This window comes from Macrosteles quadrilineatus, unplaced genomic scaffold (assembly GCF_028750875.1).
Source record: "Macrosteles quadrilineatus isolate MER2022 unplaced genomic scaffold, UCM_ALF_1.0 Scaffold_3__2_contigs__length_128488019, whole genome shotgun sequence".
Taxonomy (NCBI): domain Eukaryota; kingdom Metazoa; phylum Arthropoda; class Insecta; order Hemiptera; family Cicadellidae; genus Macrosteles; species Macrosteles quadrilineatus.
Window position 1 is genome coordinate 57,843,218 of NW_026542596.1, and position 15,386 is coordinate 57,858,603.

Here is a 15,386-nt window from a genome sequence, read left to right on the forward strand (position 1 = left end):
ATGGGTAGACGAGTCCAAAAAGACCGGGACACAAATTTTTCGGGCACTCTATGTGTGTTGATGACATAATCAAAATGGCCGCCAAAGTTGTGTGACACGATTCTACATTTCCCTATATAACTCGGGTTCATATTTTAATAGTGCCCTACATGTTTAGTGATTATTAATCACGAAAAAATTACCTTTCCGATGGTGTATTTTACTTAATTGTTTAGATTCATAATACTACGAATGCTGAAAATTTGCCACAGTGGTACACAGTGAGTCGTTATAACAACAATGCAATTAATATGGGGTCCGAAAAGTAATAGCGCTATTTAGGGCTATTAAACTTTCACTTCCGTTTTAAAAATAGAGACAATAAAATTAAGTACACGAATTAAATACCCCCGCCGCAGCCAACCTGCCGACTAAGCGAATTTCCATTTGTCTGAATTGATTTTCAATTAAATATATTTAAATTATGTTTAACGAGTACCTAGGTTTGCTGCTACAAGGAAACTAATAAATTGCGTTTTATAGTAAAACATTGATAGCTTAGTATAAAATAAATAAATTTGCCAAGTTTGATCAAAATATATACATAAACAAACAAACTACACCATTTTACAGTATCCTCCATAAGAATAACATGGGAATTTTAAATTTACAATTTTTTCAATTTTATCCGTTACCAATAAACGAACAAAACACTATGGTATACTAAATTATTTGTTTTCTAAGCACTTTAAAAAAGTTCAAAGAGAAATTGGGAAATTTCGTGTTTTGAGGGTCAAAAATTATAAAAAAAAAACCATTTTTACCCCATAAAACCCCCCGTAAAGCCCCGTTCCCATGGTCCGATCATGCTGGTTTGCGAACTCATTCAAGTGTATCCCGCTCTACACCTTTAAATGAAAATTTCATCAAAATCGGAAAAAACTACTCAAGTTATCGCGTTCACGGACAAAACATAAAATAATTCTTTTATGTTTCGTAAATACAGGGTGATTGGTACTCAGAGTGGCAACAGTTTTTTGGTTTAAGTACAAAGTAAATTCAGTTTGATGATGCATATAAAAGGTTCCAAGTCTAAAAATTAGCTTCCCAAAAAATTATTTTATGTTTTTCAAAAATAGGTAACTATGTTTTTAAACGTAATACAGCAATTTCTCAATTACCTGTATATGGATTTGAGCAGATAATGTCATTTTCGTGTTCTACATCAAATTTTGAATAAGAATAAAAGATAATGACGGAGGATCAGTTGTAAAAACTCCATTGTAAATAGATTCAAATATAAAAATTAAGACGTTTGATAATAGTTATTTGTGCAACTAGTGAGAAAAGTGAGCAATTGACTCACTCGAGAGAAATCCTTACTCACGAGCCGTAGGCGAGTGAGGAATGGTTTCTCGAGTGAGGCAATTGTACTTTGAACTCGAGTTGCACATTATACTTTTCCTACAGTTTCAATAAAACAAATAAATTTGTGAAGAAACATAACCTATTTTTACACATAAGTTAACTTTTAATATAACATTTAATGTGAAGTGATAAATACAACAGTGCAACAGCTGACCAGCTGATTTACAGCCAGTGCTGCCAACGTATTTCGCGAGCATACGACGTTGCCTGCATGTTACGCGCTCACTATTTCGTGCCTTCACGTTGCAAATCTGGAGTGAGACAAAGTAATTGGAGTGCATTGTCTCACTGATGAGCGAATTGGCCACTTTGCTTTCTCAAATCAGTGAGGGAACATGTACATTGTTAGGTAACTGTAGGAAAAAAATTTAAAAAGCATTGGTCTATTGCATTTTTTCACACCCTGTATACAAGAAAGTGTCCGAATATGTTAAAAACTGCGCCATGGTATAAGCTTTCCAACCATATGCTACACTATTGAGGTTTAGATATTCTTTGTTTGTTTAAGTGTTTTGAATACCAGAAAACAGGGGACTTTTTTACTTTTTTACTGTTGAAGCTGAAACATAAATACAACTTTTGCTTGCCGTCTTTCTATGTTTTAAATGTTAAAGACACCATGTTTTGTAGTCCTCAAACCACTAATGCGTACATAAGCATACATAAAGCTCAATGGTGCAGCATATGGTTGGAAAGCTTATAAAATGGAGCTGTTTTTACCATATTCGGACACTTTTTTGTATACAGGGTGTGAACAAATGCAATAGACCTCTTAATTGTTATCTATGAATCTATTTACAATGGAGTTTTTACAACTGATCCCCCGTCATTTTCTATTATTCTTATTCAAACTTTTATGTAGAACACGAAAATGACATTATCTACTCAAATCCATTTACAGGTAATTGAGAAATAGCTGAATTAAGTTTGAAAACATAGTTGTTTTTTAAAAACATAAAATAATTTTTTGGGAAGCTAATTTTTAGACTTGGAACCTTTTATATGCATCATCACACTGCATTTACTTTGTACCTACACAAAAAAAAAATTTGCCACACTGAGTAATAATATATAAAAATTTGAACGAATGATGTTTCTGGCCTCTGGGGACATCAAAATGAAAAAGTAAATCGGTCCCTGTCGGACACTGCTGAAAATTTTAATACAATTTTTTTTATAAAATTAGAGTTTTGTCTGTACATTGCTCAGATTCATAAATTTTTGGGTTATTTTTCGTTTTATACATTAAAGAAGCCGAATCAAGTCTCATCTCAATTTCTGTCTGTCTGTCTTCTGTCTGTCACGGCCCAAGAGCCATTTTACGTGGCATTTTCCTGAAAAAACTAGAGTACGTATCAAGATCCGAATCATTCTAATGTATTCACTGGATTGGCGAGAGTGTCTTTATCTATTAAAATATGGCAACACTACTTTGTCACTGGGTTAATCTGTTTGTTTTAAGCCTGTATTACATTTTTGATGTATATGATATTTATGAATTTGGATATAAAATTTAAACAATATTGTATTGTACACTCTTTTGTTTTAACGAATTTCCCTATGGGTAAGTAGCTATTACCGTAGGTGGCATGGTAAGACCTAGACTCAGGACCGATTTACTTATTCATTTTGATATCCCCAGAGGCCAAAAACACCATGCGTTCAAATTTTTATATATGTATATAAGTCCGTAAACGGGATAAGTTGAGTAATTTTTGTCCGATTTTGATAAAATTTGGTTTAAAGGTGTAAAGCGGGATAAAATTTAATGAGTTCGCGAACTAGCATGATCGGACCATGGGAATGGGGTTTTACGGGGGCTTTTATGAGGTTAAAAAACATGTTTTTTTTTAAATTTTTTACCTTCAAAAAACAGAAAATTTTCCAATTTCTCTTTGGACCTTTTTAAAGAGCTTAGAAAACAAATACACTGTCACATTTGTAATTTAGTATATCAAAGCATTTTGTTCTAAAAAACACAATTTATTAGTTTCCTCGTAGCAGCAAACCTAGGTACTCGTTAAACATAATTTAAATATATTTAATTGAAAATCAATTCAGACAAATGGAAATTCGCTAAGTCGGCAGGTTGGCTGCGGCGGGGGTATTTAAAATTCTTGTACTTAATTTTATTGTCTCTAATTTTAAAACGGAAGTGAAAGTTTAATAGCCCTAAATAGCGCTATTACTTTACGGACCCCATATAAATTGCATTGTTGTCATAACGACTCACTGTGTACCACTACATTGTTGTGGCAAATTTTCAGCATTGTTTTTGTATTAAAATATAAGTTATATATACCGTTAGAAAGGTAATATTCTGACAAAAAAGTGTATGTAAGAAGTTTTCAGCTACGTGTAACGGTATCCATGCCACTTAGCAAAATGACTTTAAAAAATCTAAACAAAAAACTAAATATTTAATAAAACTATAAATATTCGTAGTATTATGAATCTAAACAATTAAGTAAAATACACTATCGGAAAGGTAATTTTTTCGTGATTAATAATCACTAAACATGTAGGGCACTATTAAAATATGAACCCGAGTTATATAGGGAAATGTAGAATCGTGTCACACAACTTTGGCGGCCATTTTGATTACGTCATCAACACACATAGAGTGCCCGAAAAATTTGTGTCCCGGGCTTTTTGGACTCGTCTATGCATGTACTATCTGAATCTAAAGGGGCGCGTTGGTTGCCAGATGTGAAATATTTTTCAGCTATCCCACCCCACTACTTGTAACGTTTGCTTGATGAGTGTGCGGGCTCCCATTGAAATTTGAGTACAAGTAGCGCTCTTACCCAGCATAACATTTATTTTGTTTTGTAACACTTGCTTGAAATGCTGCATCAGTGTGCGGCCGGCCTTCACTGTCGAAACTTATGTAGCAACTTAACTACACGTTTAAATTTCAAGGATGTTTTAGCATTATTTTGAAAAACAATAAGATATTTCTAGCCTGAAACATATTTCCGTATACGAGAATTTTCTCCCAAATACCTCTTAACTATTTTTTAAATCCAGTAATGAACGTTATTACGAACTTTTTGAACTACACTATTGTTTTGTCCGATTGACGAAACCGAAAAACAACACGTAATTTGTATTCAAGACAGTTTACAAGTTTAGCAAACGTCGTGATTAGTCAAGCGCTGTCCATTAGCGCGGGCTTCTCTGCCAGCTGTTTTCTATCAGCTGACTGGCCACATTGTCGCCATATACGGCAGAAACGCTTATAATGAGTGTAGCTGCGCCGTGCGTCATAGCGCACACTCGTATCTTCGCTCTCGTTTGTTATGGTGCATCTTTATCTATTCGGTTGTATTCGATCGATAGACATTTTATCGTAATCGCGATGACATTGAGGGTTTGACTAGGGTCGAGTGGAAGTGTATAACAAACACATGTATACGACAGGTGGTGGTCGACCTTAACACAGTATACACTCTGAACTGTCAGTGTCAGTGAGAGCCAGCACATCAGCACATACATGCCGTCTGTCGTTGTGTAAGTTACAATATGTTGGAGATTTTTCTGGTAATAGTGTAATTTAAGTAATTTTGATTGAATTTGGTTAATTTGTAATTTTGTCGCTTTGTTTAAGGATTTTTACGTTTAATGGACTTTTGTTTGTTAAACATAAATTTTATTGTTTTGGTTGATTTAGGCACTTTTTAAAACTTTGCGTAGGTCTCATGGTATGACCTGGACCCGGGACCGATTTACTTTTTCGTTATTTTGTATATAAACGTGTACACCTCATATTTATTCGAACGATTTCGGGAACCAGCATGATCGGACTGTGGGAACGGGGGTTTAAAATTGGGTTTATAACGGGGTTACAATTGTGTTTTCCCATTTTTTCTCCCTGAAACCATAAAATTGATCAATTTCTTTCCAAACCATTTTGTAGACCTAAAAAAAAAACAACTTAGTATATTAAATCGTTGTTGTATGCTTATCGGTTATGGAAAAAGCTTTCTTGGACATATTTTTATGAAATTTTTAGAATATTTGTTTAGTTTATCCCAAGATATCAATATTTCAATAAAAAACACACCTTATTGTCTCTCTGTAGCAGCAAACCTAAGTAATCATTAAAATTAATGCTATAAATAGGAAATAAATCTGACATTTTTAAGGGAATAATTTAGTGGAATTCCAGCCAGGTAGATGGAAATTCGCTTAGTCTGCAGGTTTCCTGCGGCGGGGGTATTTTGCATACCGCGAGAAAAGTGTTCAGACCCTGGTAATGTTTTTATCTAACTTCAACATGTGATTAGATAAAATCATTTTATTATTATCAAGTCAACGATCTTCAAATTTCAAGGTGATCACGGTAACCACGAAACAGTTGGTTTTGATTTGGCAAAGAACTCGTGTTTGTCTGGTTAGGTTACTCTTTAGTTTTATTTATTTACATTTCACAAATTCTAGGTAAATTGTTGTTTTTCAACTTTTTAAACACATTTGTAGACATTTTAAGCTCTTGTAAGAAAATTTACGCTGTTATAACATGTAGGTATTCATCTTTGTTTTAGTTCCTATGAGAAATTGATTACACTAAACGATTCCGCTCATATTTTTTTACTACTGTAATCGTAATATATCGCGTATTCATCGACCGCCGCAGTATATGAGTATAGGAATGCTGTTGCGTAGGAGTGTAAAGGTTATTTTTGGAAATTGTGTCCCCTTTATGTCCCTCGAGCGTGTTCGTCGCATTTTCCAACCCGTAAATAACTAGAAAGTGTAAACAAAGAATTAGTTATCTCGCGCCTGTGATTTACACAGTTTTGTTGATGGGACAACAGTAATATGGTGGGATTGACAGCTTGTCCAGCTGAGCGTTTGTTTTATGTATTCTTGAAAGTGGTTATCCGTATACCCAAAACAAAGAAACTATTGGACCAATTCTGTTAAAAATACAATCTGGGTTATGTAAAAAAGAATTGCAACCAACTCAAATCATGGAAGTATGTGCGAATGGGTAAACAGACAATCTGTGAGATTTTACAAACATACAATATACAGGGTAAACTGATTCGTTATAAAATTATCATCATATGCTTATGATTATAGAAACTAGGCTATCATATTATACTGCATATAAAAAGGGGTTTTCTCTTCCGAGTTTGTTTGGCTCTTCTATCCGACCGATTTTCACGATTGAGGTTTCAAATTGAAGGTATACACGCACAGATTTCATATCAAGCATCGGCATATATTTATATAGGTCTATTGTATTACTTGACCAAATACATAAATTAGAATTATTTTCAAATTCTTACTTCAATTTAAGATGTATTTCACCAATTATAATTATATAATGTTATATATATTTGTCTAAGAACATTCAATGAAATACCGGCTTTTAGTTATTCAAATCGGACGAGTTTCAAGCAAACGCCAGATGAACAACCAACATAAAAATTATTTTCATAAGAGTTTTCTATGATTAAAAATCAATAGCTTCAGTATTATTTATGGATTTTTATATGTTTTAGACTCAAAATAATCAGTAATTATGAGCTATTGGTCGTTTGAATCGGTTAAGCCCAAGATAAATATTAGGCTACTCGATCAAAAATCATAAATTAAATTATTTTTGGATATGATATTTATTTTAACGCTGCGGAGCAACATGGGCCCTCCAGTCGAGTTTTTAAATGATCCTGACTACCTCCTGAAACTTTTGATGCTCTCAAATGGCTGTCCGGATTGAACAAAGTCCATCTTAATGGGACACGAATTAATGAGGGTTCACTGTACTGCTAATAGTTATTTGCTCATCTAAAACACTAGACCCTCTTAAGGCGTACGAATCTGTTTAATTTTCTGTTGTACGTAAACACAGAATTTCTCTGTGAAAATTTGCTACCGACATACAGTAGCTGTTTTATCTTACGTTATCATGCGGTCTGTATCCGGCGACGGACTTGTATCCGCCACGATTCAGTCGAGAGTTCCAATGGGATGTGTCAAGTCTTCCACTCAGGGATGTGGCGAGACCCGGTGTGCTGACGGTGACGGTGTATCTCTAGCTGAAGATGTACGTGTCTGTGTTGGTGGGAGATTGTCTTTCGAGTCTTCGCGTTCGTCGTCAGTCGCATCAAGGTTTATTACTGCATTAACTGATTGATCATTTAGTGTGGCATGTTTGGGTTTGGGTATAAACTTGTGGAGGCTATGTCGATTCACACATATCAGTACGGCCATCGATAGTTTATATATCACAGTTAGTCACATCAGTCACGTCACAGTCAACAAAATTATTCTTGGATTTTCTATTGCGCTACACTCATCCGACGCAGTTCCGTCAGTCGCTCTGTCGGCGCTCGTCAGTCAATTTAAGATTTTTTTACCGATATTTTTGCTTAAAGTGGTTTAAATGCAGGTATTTAAACCACTTTAAGTATTATACAGTAATCCGGAGGCTAACATCCATCAATATGAAACGATATTTTTGGATTGTTCGGACCCCTGACGGACCTGTTTGTGGTTAAAAAATAGTGTTTTTTGTTTAAATTATCGTGTTTATATTTTAAGTACTGTTTGTAACAATCAACGAGATAGACGATGAAAATTTGATAGAATATTGTGTTTTAATTAAACCTTTTTTACTGTAACATTACTGTCAAGTGACGGAAGACTGACTGAAACTAAATTACTTGACAGTTTGACCACAGAAAACATACTACTATAACCCAGAATGCCAACCGCATGGTAAAAAGCATTAAGTGTTTTGAGAGAGCTTTGCCTGTCAATCGTAGGCAGCGCCACCAGCGTTGCTATGCTGAGTGCATGGCAACACCGGTGGCGCTGCCTACGATTGACAGGCAAAGCTCTCTCAAAACACTTAATGCTTTTTACCATGCGGTTGGCATTCTGGGTTATAGTAGTACGTTTTCTGTGGTTTGACTGAGAAATTGCGGATGCAACTGTGACTGGTCTGTGACGGAACTGTGCCGTAACTGATAAGTGAATCGACCTTAAGTCTAAATGTCTAAAGGGATATTTATTGTGATACAACGATACACGACGATTAACTCAAGTTTAATAACGATCCGATCGTAATTTTATTAATGGGGAGTATTTTCTTCGGTAAAATCAGAAAATTGTATACATCACAGACATGGACAACTGATTTCCTCGACTTTGGTTAGTTTGTTTTTGTTGCAGGTGAATTTTACGTTGAAAATACAGTTTTCTTTGCAGTATGACGAAACAAAACTGTCCTTAGGCATCTAAAAGAAACTCCATTTTAATTACATTTGGTCAAAAACACCCATGTTGACAATAATAGGACTCAACTTGTCCAGTTCATTCATATTATAGGTGTTAAAATAACTTCTTTAATACTTCAAATTGCTCGAATCGAGCAACATGTACATTAGTGGTAATTAAAATGGTTATTTCGTCCCCTAACGTTTAATTGATTAACAGTTGATATTCAAAGATACAGTTATGCCATAGACAAAAATAATTAAATATACCGTCAGCTGTGCTGCGGTTACCATAGGTTCTGGCGCACACCGCCATGCAGTTATGGCCTACGAGCTAAGTAACTACACGGCGCTCCCAGCGGTGGGCGCCAGAACCTATGGTAACCATGGCAACCACAGCACGGCACACAGTCTATATTTAATTCTTTTTGTATATGGTTATGCTGACCAACTTTCTTTACGGTTTAAATGTGAAATTTAGTTTAACAGCTGTTTAATTGTTTACCAACTACTAACTGAAGCTGTTTGTTGTTTACCAGTCAGATTGTAAACAAGAGACAGTTAATGAAAATGATTATTCAAAGTAGGCAACCTTTTGAACACTGTGGCCTGAGGTTGGTAAATGACTTTATAGTGTACCTAGATAATCAACAAATTGATTGTAAATTAGTAGTTCTACAAACCTAATAACTGTCTAAACAGCACTTAATCTTGAAAAGGTAAAAATGGGGAATTACTCTGAGTTCATCTTTCATCGGAAACAAGGTTTTTACCTTACTGCTACGCAATTTGCGCTCGAATCTTCTCGTTATAATTTTATTCAATTGTATTCATTGTTTTATTATAATAATTAGTACTAGAGGTCGTCCAGTGGTCAAAAGCTCGACCAAAAATATGTAATGTAGACTTCTCTATTTTCACCCCACGCTGTAAATACAAACATTTGATTGTAATTTCTTCCATTTGTGTTGATTTTCTGTTTAGATTTAGTTGCGACCAGCATGGTAACCCACTAGGCCCATGTTAATTGTTTAAATTTTAAATAAATTTGTTGTGCTTATTTTTATTTATTTGCCTATTTTAATTTATAAAGGGATTTTTTACTACATCGATGGTATTGTGCCATAGACTAACCAACACAATTACACTTCTCATCCCATTGTAAATTTTGAAGCTTGTTTTCGTGTCTAGTTCATGTAGGTACGTCGACTCTGATGGGTAGTGTCGCCGAAAATTTGGTTTATATTATTTTAGGGTAAATTTAATGATTTGTGCTTTACTGTTTGGTTATATAACTAGGGGACGGGCTATTGTTTATGATTAGATCGTTTCATTTAACTAAACGAGGTTTTAAATTAGGCTACTTAAATAACAAGAAAAAAGTGTAAACAAAACACGACCTGTACAGTGCACCGGACAGAACTAACAATAGCATTGGCTTCAGCTGTTCTATAAGAATGAGAAATCTACTAAGGGAGTATGTTTTATTTTTATTTATTTACATAACGTTTTTACATTTACATCATAAAATGACAGGACATTTGTCAATCAATGCATTATAATACTTAAATCTAAATAGTAAAAAATCCAAATAAAATAATTTCATCCCTTAACCCTCCCAATTTCCACCACTTAAAAATTCATTTAAAGAATCAAATGTTTTCGTCAGTAACCAGTGTATTTACCTTTTTGTTTGAACTTTTTTGGATTTGCGATGTTTTTTTAAATGATCTGGAATGAAGTTATACAGTTTTGGACCAATATATTGAGGTGATGCTTCAAATAGTGATAATCTATGGCTAGTGGGCTTAATTCTAATGTTCTTATGTCTAGTGTTATACCTATGGTTTGTGTGACCCGCCCTGAAAATGGACAAATTGTTGAATACCCAAAATAATGCTTCTAAAATATACATACCATAAAATGTCAAAATGCTAAATCATATTATTCTGTTATTTTATGGGATTTTATATGAAGACCCCCGTTAAAGAAAAAAACAAATGTTTGTGGTACCATGAACTCACTTACGAAGTTTCATTAACAATCAGACTACAGGTATTGTATGTAGCTTACAGATCCACACACACTGACAAAACAATACTTTCTCCGTACTCTATGTGTAGAGGGAAAGTAAAAATATAAAAAAGTATAAAATGACATATAAATGTTTACACCTCTAGCTGCACAACTGCAACAAACTGTAGGCTTTTTGTTTCAGTAAACACTCACGGTAAAACTATGTCTTTAACACATAGGATCGATAATCTTTGTACATACAGAGTGCTAATTTGTTCGTGGACTCTGGGTTGAGCAATTGGTCACCCGTGGTTGGCCGAACGCCCAAATAGCCATCAAAACACAATATAGCAAGTGGCATGGCTAGAACACTCGATGTTTTAACTGACGACGCTTACAAACTATTGTTAGATCGCAGTCAAGGTTCCCTACAACAATACAGTATGTACTCCCAATTGACACTGACACCATCTCGCATGCTCTTTGCTTGATGTTGATTTTGAGCACAATTTCATATAGTGTAATAGTTTGTATTTAAATTTTTTTTAACGTAACGATTTCGTAAATAGGTCCAATATACAAATTTACTGGTAGTAGTTAAACTTGTTTGTTCGTAGGGTTTATTTGAGTATTATCATAGACAAATAAAATAGTTACGGATAGCGTGTGCGCATTAACTACTCGGCGCTCCTTACGGTGGACGCCAGAACTTGCCAACCCCAGCACTGCTGTCGGATCTAAGTATAAAAGAGGTTGTTTGATATATATATATATTTGGCAGTGATAAACTTGGACACCGCTGGACCAATGGCCATGAAACTTGGTACCGTACATACATGTAGAATTTGATGGAGTAGGTTTATACAAGTACATCATTACTTTTGTGATAACTTTCAGGACTTAGCCCTCCTGGTACCATCTCTTAAAGGTAACCATGTCAGGGATTTTAAAAAAGGATCAAAGCATATTATTAACAGCTGTTTCAAATAAACTAACGAGTTAAGTCCTATGATGTTCGACAGAATTAACAAGTTACAAAGTTTACCAACAGATTGCAGCACTAATATGTTTTCCCCTGTTGCAAAGCGAAAGCATGGGTACAGCAACTAGACTAGACAGACTAACACCCTTAGTTTGACCTTACTCCCCAGTAGTCCCATATGTCTAATTAGCTTCCGTGATTATGCTATATAAGAATGTATTTAATCTTTAATAACTGTTACTATACGGAATAATAATGTAAACGGTCATAGCCCGTAGTGAAGTTACAACTTCAGCCGGTTCATAACAAAACTCAAAAGTATGTCGGGCGAAGCCGACGGGCAACAGCTAGTTTAATTTACTATTTGTCTCTGGTATTATGCAAAGGTTTACAGCCCTGAGATGAGTTTTAATTAGATGTGGAATGAGATTATTTTACAAAGATACGGTTTACCACAAGTATTTACTTGTTCATCATCGGTACTACATAAGTTTGGATTGGTTACCGTCTATACTTATTCATTATTTCATATTCGTTCTGGAATCAATTTGTGTATAAATGGTATATGGTTAAGCAGAAAATCATCAAGCGAGGATTATGGGATTTATCCGCGAAACTGCCTCAGAATGAAACCTTACTATTGTAACATAACATGGGAGGGAGCTCTACCTCAATTGAATTTTTTCTCCCAGTTGTGGACCTGCCGCCCTCGTAAGATTAGTAAGATTTGTATGACTCCGTGGCAAAAAAAAGGTCGACGGGACCTTTCGCTCGTTCCACATCGAACTGGGTTTGCGATGTTGATGATAGTGTTTACACTGTGCGGGATTAAAGAGTGATTCTTTGTTGTGTAAACACTGCCTGAAGGGGCGGGACACTGTCGTTAGGTATGTACTATGTGTCGTGCATCTACTGTTCCAGTAAAGTGAAGCTATTGCCGCAGTGTCAAGTAACACGCTATTGGGCTGTTTGTTGCAGCAATGAGAGAGCGCAAAGGTCACGACTACACGAGCGAGGCACCAGCGCAGAGCGTCGCTACAAACGTAGTCACCGTCGCTCCCCGACCTCCAGCCTACATCGTAGACACCACAAGGAACGGTACAGGGAGCGTGAGAGGGAGCGAGAGAGGGACCGGGACCGGCGTCACCATCACAAGAGGGACACGAGGGACCGTCGAGACACGGAGCGACGTAGCTTCTCGTCCAGTCAGGTGAGTGCCTTAGTGTTCACCATAGTTAACCGTCCTCAGCTGTTTGTTCCCCACCGCTGGACTGGAGAGCTATTTCAGTCGCGCGCTGCTATTTCGTCTATTTGCGTACGCTTCGTCATTTATAGCGGCACGGCGGCGTGTCGGCGTGTCGGCCGTTCTAGTAGTCATGTTTCTCGAGGAAGTGATACTATACGAGCCGGTGCCTGTGCTGGAAGTTCCGCCCCCTAGGAGGCGACCTCCTATACTAGAGGAGGGATGTTTGCCGCTGCGACGACGAGGGTCGACCCAGCAGACACCGAGGGTGAGGCGCCGCCCCGTGCCGCTGGCTGTGGACCCGGACCTGGACCTGGGACCTCTCAGCATCGCCGTGCCGCACCACCGTGTGGCGCTGGTAGATCCTGACTGGTGGCCTGTGCCTCCGCCACCACCTCTACACATCCCCTACCTCGTACGTAGCCTACACACACACACACACAATGTCAAGCGATTTGTCAAGCTCACAATGTCTGGCAATGAGTTTGGCGAAGGCAGCTTCTTGTTTCTGAACAATTATTTCTACTTGTCTAGAAATCACACTCATTTAGGCGGTGATTAATAGTACTATATGGATAGGTATAAATGTTTACATGTAGCCCATCTTATGTATTTCGTAACAAGATTCCTGTGTTAGATGATTTGGCACTACGTGGGAATTCCTCCCGTTTTCAAGTGGCCTTAATATCTACATATTTTACCTAACTAACCTACCTATTTTCCCAGTTTTTTTAGTTGTATTATTTTTAGGTTCTGTTATATAAAAAAATGTAATATATAAGTGAAAAAATAAGTAGGTCTAAGCTGAGTTGGATAGGGCAATTAAGTAAATGTAGATATCGAGGTCTCTTGAATACTGGAGGAGTTCCCTAACCTCCCGAGACGTGTGGTAGAAAAATTAAATCATCCTTCGTAATCATGAACCTTAATGGTATTTCATGACAAAATTATCAGGAACTAATTAAGTTTATCGTTTTGTTATGGTTACTTTATTATATCATCATAAAATAATACCCATAACTTGTTTATCGTTCAACACTTAATTGCTTGATATCACCAGTGCCTGGTAATAAAACATCTAGGCCTAAATCATTCCAAAGTAACCATCTTGAAGCAGACTATACTGTACACTGTTCTTTGTTTGGATAGATATTAATCTCGGAGTGAAGCATATACAGTAAAGAACGAAATTAGCTATTTATAACTTGTGTTCTGCGTATCAGAAGATTTGTTTTGATCCATAAATTGCAGTGTGTTACAGCTTGCCATTCTTTGTCTTTCTAAACTGTTTAAAGGCTAAATATAGTCGACCCCATGTTTTGTCATACTTCTTGAAGAAACTAGGAAATCATAATATAACAATTTCGTACTTTCATATATGCTACAAATGAAGAGCACAATGTGAGAAAATATTATTACCACCGTCAATTTTATGATATTCATACAAATGTTATTGTAGTATAACTAAGTGACTGTGTAGCCTACATATTAGTGTTATTGAAACTGTGAATTATTTTGTTTGCATGGCTTACTGTGTTGTTAGTTACGTAAGTGAAGCCTGAAACTTGGCGTTCTTGTGATATTTTTAATCAATTAATCATATAATCCACAATGTTGCTTTGTGATAGTGTTATGTGGAAGTTTACACTTTTTATTTAACTCCATCTTTTCTCCGTCTAATTGTTTATAATTAGTAGTAAATGTTATTAAATTATCTCTCTACTATGCTTATACATACCGATTGGGAGATTCAACTATCGCAAGTGTAGTAAAAACACAATTAAATCGGTTGATAATTCAGAAAGTCCAACAAACTGTCGTATTCACGGATGTTCAAACTACGATTAAAGACAATTTCTCCATTTTGTGATAGTGTCTTTATATTTATCAAGCATGTCTGTGTAATCGTAAATAGTTGCCGTAAATGCCATTGCATTTGGATCTTCAGAAGATAATTAACTAGTTTTTCGTATCGCAATAGAGAAGGTCATTGATCATTCAAGAGCGTGCGACTCTTTCTTTGGCCGTGCCATTCAATGTCGTCCAGTTTTGGTGACCCGAGCCAAAAATAACCCTCAGAGCGTCATTCACACACGCTATGGACCACTATATCGCATAATGAGTCGATTTTATTCTGAGAGGTGACTTAGTTTATGGGTATTAGGATGACCGTTACGAAAGTATCGGTATGACATGCGATGCAAAATGTCGATGTGTTTCTTTCACAACCGTTCAAGCTGTAATGCAAACTTCAGAGCATCGTTTTATTGCCGATAAACTTTTGACCTTGACCGCTTACTATCGTTCTCCGGTCGTTCAGCAATGGAAATGCAATTAAGGTTGGTCCCGACGGTAAGCAATGTTTCTAAACATGTACGTTCTCAACTGTTATACTGTACTTTGTCGTCGCAGGGTGCAGTACACTTATTACAATACAACTATTGTATTGGTATTGTACGTCTAATACTAATGGCTATGAAGAAAAAACAGTAAATGCTCATGTCAT